General features: G+C 47.6%; 1 pseudogene; it reads right to left on the reverse strand.

Moving 5' to 3' along the window:
• On the reverse strand, positions 1 to 77 carry LOC131484107 (U4 spliceosomal RNA; annotated as a pseudogene).
• Positions 78 to 6,284: the final 6,207 nt, after the last annotated feature.

A 6,284-nucleotide genomic window follows, 5' to 3' on the forward strand; every position in this document is an offset into this window, starting at 1 on the left:
GACCTTTAGTTTTCAATTAGCAATAATCGCCCCTCGGATAAACCTCATTGGCTACGATACTGCCACTGCGCAAAGCTCCCCCGACCTTTTGAATTAACCAATGAGTATTTTGTGGAGAGGTTTTTGGAGACTGTGTGAAATCCCATCATCCCCCTCCTTCCACCCGCTGATTTAGCAAGGAGTGATGCTCCTTAACTCAATTGCAAACTATCATAACGATTGCCCCTTTTGAGTGTATCCTTCCTTCTACATTTGTTCGTTGGCACTAACTAACTAAAGAAAGAACTTTATTTTCTTCCCATGTTTTTAGCCCCTTATTTAATCAATGTAAACCCATGGCTTCCTGCTTTATTAAATGGATACCATCGATCACTATGATTATTTGTTTGGATGTTTTGATCAGCCCAGGTTTGGCCAGTAGGAGCTCCTTCAAAGTGGCTCCTGTGGCCTTTGGACATATCTCCCTTAGTCCTCAAGGCCTTCCTGATGTTCGGGCACCGTAAGATACGCCCGTCTTATCTTGGACTTCTCCTGCCCCAGCCTTAGGCTCCGGCATTTCTCCAAGGAATTCTAGTTGTTTCTTTCTTTGGTGTTGTGTTGTGTTGTGTTGTGTTGTGTTGTGTTTAGTTAGTGGAGAATGGTAGGTAGTTAGGGCTCACTGCTGCTCAGGCCCTCACGGTGGACAGAGCCAGGAAGTGGATGAATGGATGTATGCACGCATGAACCCTGTTTTCACACCTCTCGTTATGTGTAGATCTATCAGTTTTTGAAAATCCCAAGTTCACATCGACACTCCTTTCCAATGGAACGACACAGAGTCCATTCCAGCCTGCACCTCGCCTCTTGGCTGTGAGAAACCACACTGTTGTTGTCCTCACTATGTTTACTCGGTTGCTCGCCCACCTGCACGCAGCCCCCTTCCCTGCTGGGCTGCTGCCCTGCTCTGATACCCAAATTGCGCCCCCTTCCGCGGAAAAGATATGTTGATGTCCTAACCAACCCCCGTTATCGTACTATAGAGCCTGACTTTACTTAGAAGCAGAGGCTCTACAGAGATAACTAAGTGGAAATGAGGTCACAAGGGTGGACCCTAATCCAATATGACCGGTGCCTTATAAAAAGGAAATTTGGATACAGAGACATGTGCAGAGGGAAGAAGATGTGTAGACGCACAGGGAGTGGTACCTGTATAAGCCAAGAAGCACCAAGGATTGTGGGCCGACACCAGAAGCTAGAAGGAACAAGCAAGGATTCTCCCCTAGAGCGGTCAGAGAGGGCGTGGCCCCACTGACACCTTGATCTTGGATTTCTAGTCTCCAGAACTGTGAGGCAGTCAGTGCATTTCTGTTGTTTTGAGTGCCCTGTTCTGGCATGTTCTGGCAACCCTAGGAAAGGGATGTACCCCCCTCGTAGGAGTTCTGGCATCTTCCTGCCATTATCAGGCCACCCTCATGACTGACTGAAAAGGAAGGAAGGGAAGGGAAGGAGTCTGGAATCAGAATTAGAATATAGGCCCAGCCATCTCCAAAGGCTGTGTTCTTACTTAGTTTACTCTTTTCATAGAATAATGGGAGACACCAAAATAAGCCTGTGAGCAAGCAGATCTAAATAAGTTCGATGGTAGGTGTTGGCACACGCTGGCCTGCAGGCCAAATCTGGATTACAGCCTGTTTTTGTTCAGCACATGGGCTAAAAATGGTTTCACATTTTCTAAGTGGTTGGAAAAAAATCAACAGGAAAATAATATTTTGTGGCATATGGAAATTACATGAAATTCAAATTTCAGGGTCCATAAATAGTTTTGCTGGGATGCAGCCATGCTCCCTCACTCATGTTTTGTCCCTGGCTGCTCTATGTTTTACCATGATTGTTGAAACAGAGACCTGTAGCCTGCAAAGCCATATTTAGCGTCTGGTCTTTTATAGAAAGTGGTTGCCGGTTCCTGTTCTGTAGTAGATATTCAGAGCCCTTGATGACAGCATGAGGAAAGAGGGTGACTTTTACCTAGGGTGGCAAGGGAGGGTGACGTTGGCTCCGGGTGGTGAGGGAGGATATAAAATGTTGACGTTCAATCATTTATTTATCCATTCAATAAGCATTGAGCGCCTGCCATTATCTAACACATGAGGAGGAGTAAACCCCAGTGCCTGGCCACGTGGAATTCACATTCTAGGGAGGGTGATGTGCAAACCTCTCCCTCTTACACACTGAGACCACCACCCCCCCCCCCCCCGCCACAACTACCACAGTGGAAGCATCTCCTGGGAGGTCAGAGAAGGCTCCACAATGGAGGCCCTCCTAGAGCTGGATCTTGGAGTTTACAGAGACTCTTGCCAGACAGAGGAAAAGGGATATCTGGGCCACCTTCTTGGAGGTGAGGGTTTTTGCACAGAACTCATCATCCCTGGGGTCTACTCATTGACATGGCTAGCTAAGGAAGGCACCAGGCAGTCAAGAGGGCCTTCACATAGAACTAGACCCACACCCTCGCTTCTAGGCTCACAGTTAGCGAGAACACCCCAAGGTCACAGCCAGTTAGTGGTTGGGTTGAGTCCAATGCTACCTCTATGACTTTGAGTGCAGTAAGAGATCCTAGGAGCAAATGTGAATTCCTGAGCTTCCTGTACTCTTTCCTGCCCCTGCACACCCCAGCTCCTGGGGCTTGGGGAAGAAAGATGACCAAGGAAAGCTCATCTGTGCCTCATCTCCATAGGAAAGTTGGGGAGATAAAGAGCCTTAACCCTCCCAAACGTCTGCTTCTGGCCTCCCTCAATCCCCTGCAGAAACTTCAGTGTCACATCTTCCACATTCTGTTGTAGTTGCTTTTCTCTCTCCCTTTTTAGCCTGACAGCCAGTCAGGAGCAGGGACCATCCCATTTATTCCTTGTTTCTGACGCTGGGAAGTTGTAGATGCTCAACTGATGTCTGTTGAATGGAATGAAACATGGTTGGATTGAATGGAGTGGACAGGATGCAATTGGAGCCCGTGGCACCAAAGATGATCTCGGTAGGACACAGGTGGCCTCCCTACCTCAATCTCAAACGTCACTGACTCTTCCAATAGCCCCCCAAAGATGATCTCGGTAGGACACAGGTGGCCTCCCTACCTCAATCTCAAACGTCACTGACTCTTCCAATAGCCCCCCAAAGATGATCTCAGTAGGACACAGGTGACCAATCTCAAACGTCACTGACTCTTCCAATAGCCCCCTTTTTGGGACAAAGTACTGAATTCCCTTTAGGGGTCTTCTCTGGTAATTTATCTATAATCACACTTTAAAAATTGAAGATATCTAAGTGGACTTCCTTCTTTCTTGAGTAACTGCAACTACCAAAACCTCAGGTCATTATCTGCCCAGCACAGCCGTCCCGTCCCCGAGGTCTTTCCATAAACAACCTATGTTCAGTACTTCTCACCCTCTTACCTTCCAACCTGCTATTAGATCTGGATTTGTGTGAATTCTGCTCTGGCAGAAACTCGGCCTCTCTGACTCTTGACCCATCCCCTGTGCCACTCCCTCGTCAGGCCTTATTGTGTCTCTAAGAGCTTCCCATCAGACAGTCCTGCCTTGCACCCCTCTCAGTGCCAGCCTTTTCTCACGGGGCTGCCGTGTTGCACGACTTCCAAGGACACCATTCACGTTGTGCTCTACGGGGTTGTGAGTGATGTCTCCTGAGCCGTGCAACACAGAGACCCTGAGCGGTCACCACAGTGATCTGTCACTCCTTTGTTCAAAAAGACCATCGGCGCTGGGATTTCCAGCTGACATGAACTCAGGCTGGCAGATTTGCTTAGGACACTCAATGAACCTACCCTCCCATCATCACAACTTCCCCAAACCAGATCATTCTCTCCAAGTATTCTCTGAAATTCATCATTTCCAAGACCTTGAGACATTAATTCCCATTACTCTCTCCTTTGTTTTCAAACTTGAGAGTTTGCCCAAGCCATACACACAATCTGGCTGCCGCCATCTTTAAACACAAAACCCTCCTTTGCCTGGGCTTTCTTCTCAATCCCATCTTTATATTCATTCATTCTTTCATTCAACCAATATTTTTGAACGCGTCCTGGGTGCCAACTCTTTGTTCTAGGCACTTAGGATTTATCGGTGAATAAAACAGACAAGGGTCTCTGTTTTCAGGACTCTTACAGTCTTGCAAGGGAGATACACACTCAACAAGGAACATAATAAATTAACAAAGGATAGAATGCATATAGTATTTTGGAAGGAGGTGAGTGCTATGGAAGAAAGAAGTAGATCTGGACAAGGAATTGGGCGGGCGAGCAGAGGGCAGATTGCATTATTAAATGGGACGATCAGGGTACATCTCCTTGGGCAGAGGAGATACCATTTATAAAGAGCCTTGTCTACACTCACTGTCACCACTTCTTACCTCCCACTTGTTCCTTAGCCCAGAGAAATCTGCTCCCTAAACCTTCCTTTTGACAAGGCCAATAAGGACCTCCATATGGCCAGATCTGGAGTCACCTTCCAGCTCTGTGGAAACAGAGCTCAATGCTATTGAACGTTCTATGCTCGACACATGTTTGTGCCTCCAGGACACGACACTTCTCTGTGTTCTTCTATTTCTCCTTTATCACTTCCTTTTTCTCTGCCCATCCCTTAAGTGATGGTGTTTCCAAGGCCCACCTGTACCCTTGGCTCATCTCAAGCTGTGTTTCCCCTAGAGAGTTTCATTCGCACACATGCTGTGAAGCCCAAATCTGTTTCAGCCCTGACCTCTGGAGAGATCCACAGGCTCCTTTTTGTTCACGAAAGGTGAGGCCTTTACCCTCCTACCAGAAACTTGCTCAGCATAACTAAGGTTCAGGAATCTGGAGGGTCCCTGGGCATAGCAGGAAGAAGGCAGTGGAGGGTTTGGGTTAGGGCCCAAGGTCTGGGGTAAGAGAAGGAACAGAAGGCTTGTGGTGGGTGCAGAGACCCTGGAAATACGGTCACAAGCCCAAGGAAAGACACCATCAGTGAGAGCTCCTTGGGCTGAGAATGGCCATTTTTGATGATGCTGGCCTGTTCTGTGCGGACTCGATCTTGGAATTGTGGCAAAGGCAGGATGCCTATATTGTCTTGAGCCCCAGGACAAGATGTTAGGAGAAAGAACACCTTTCTCTGCTTATCCTAGGTTCCTGCCTTCCATGATTTCCCTTGGGAAGCCATCTGGTAGAAGGAGCACATGTGACAGAACAGACATGGAACCACGTGACTTATTACAAACACCAACATGACCAATCATCAGGAGGCACAACGAATCAGCTCAGCCCCAAGTGTGTCTTGGGCCCCAAGCTCTAGTTAGACGTTTGTAGAAAACACTGTTGTCTTTGGCCAAATCATGTTGATTTTCTACATATCCTTCGATACACAAGCCCATAACTAATTATCACCTAATTCACAAGAAAACAAGCCACCGTGGGAGACAGCAAACAGAAACAACAAACAATAGCCATAAATCCCCAAGAACCAAGACTGTGGATCAACCAGATCTTGGATATAAGATACATTCCTGTTCCCAGTCCCAAGAAGGCAGAACTTGATTGGTTTAAACTACTCATGATAATTCTCCTCTTGTCAGCGATTGGCTTAGAAAGGGGCATATGTGGTCAGTCTGCCCAATGAGGCATGTGGGTAAACCTTTCCTTGTGAGGAAAAATATCATTCTTGCATCTGGACATGCCCCCAGGCCTCTGCTAGTGACATCTGGGGCCACCCTAGCCACCATCACCCACATTCTGAGCCGTTAGAGCAGGAGGAGGGGAAGCACATGAGTTCATAATGAGGTTGAGGCCCTGAGACCTGTTGAGATTCACAGGGTGCTGCCCAACCCCCAGGCTCTTTATCTTAAGCTTAGCTACTTTCAGTGGTTTTTTTTTTTTTTTTTTTTTTTGGTTGCTTGCAGCTGACCGGGCCTCACTGCACTCCCTTTACATACTATATATTCTTTTCCCTTTGTGACGTCTTTGCTCCACAAACCCTCCCAGGTCTTCTCCTAGGGTGATGTCAACCAGGCCTTTTCTGCTCAAAGTGTGGTTCCTGGACAACCCCCAGCAGCACCACCTGGCATCTGGTCAGAAAAGCAGGATCTCAGGCCCCACTGCAGACCCAGGGAACCAGAATCCACATTCTAACGAGATCCTCGGGGGATGCGTGGGCACATGAAAGCTAGAGGAGCAAAGGCTGATGCCACATATTGCCTCACCTTGACAACGGTCTCTCTCATCTGTATTTGACTTTTCTCCCTAAAACGCATTTACCCCAGGGCAGCCA

This window comes from Neofelis nebulosa, chromosome 8, assembly GCF_028018385.1.
Source record: "Neofelis nebulosa isolate mNeoNeb1 chromosome 8, mNeoNeb1.pri, whole genome shotgun sequence".
Taxonomy (NCBI): domain Eukaryota; kingdom Metazoa; phylum Chordata; class Mammalia; order Carnivora; family Felidae; genus Neofelis; species Neofelis nebulosa.